This window comes from Apaloderma vittatum, unplaced genomic scaffold, assembly GCF_000703405.1.
Source record: "Apaloderma vittatum isolate BGI_N311 unplaced genomic scaffold, ASM70340v1 scaffold10365, whole genome shotgun sequence".
NCBI classification, from domain to species: Eukaryota; Metazoa; Chordata; class Aves; order Trogoniformes; family Trogonidae; genus Apaloderma; species Apaloderma vittatum.
Genome location: NW_009718766.1, coordinates 65,267 through 65,565, shown reverse-complemented (window position 1 = coordinate 65,565; position 299 = coordinate 65,267).

The window sequence follows — 299 nt, the reverse complement described above, 5'->3', positions numbered from 1 at the left end:
GGGATAAAGATCTGTTTAAAAAAATCTCTTCATGAGACTCTCCTGGTGCATTATCGCTGCCTTCCTCCCTTGCCCAAACTTCAGGGCTTGCCATTGGGAAAGTCGGTTTTTATCCTTGATAAACCCACAGTCGTTCCTCCCACAGGTCCGACCAGGAGAAAAGGGCCTTTGGGATTCCCTTTGGAGCTGTTTCTCTGGGAAGACGGGCTTGGGGGGGGTAATGAGGAGCCCCCATGGATCAGAGCAGCCCCTGGCCCCAGTGCAGCCCCTAAGCCTGGGGCTGCGCGACCCCACGGGAA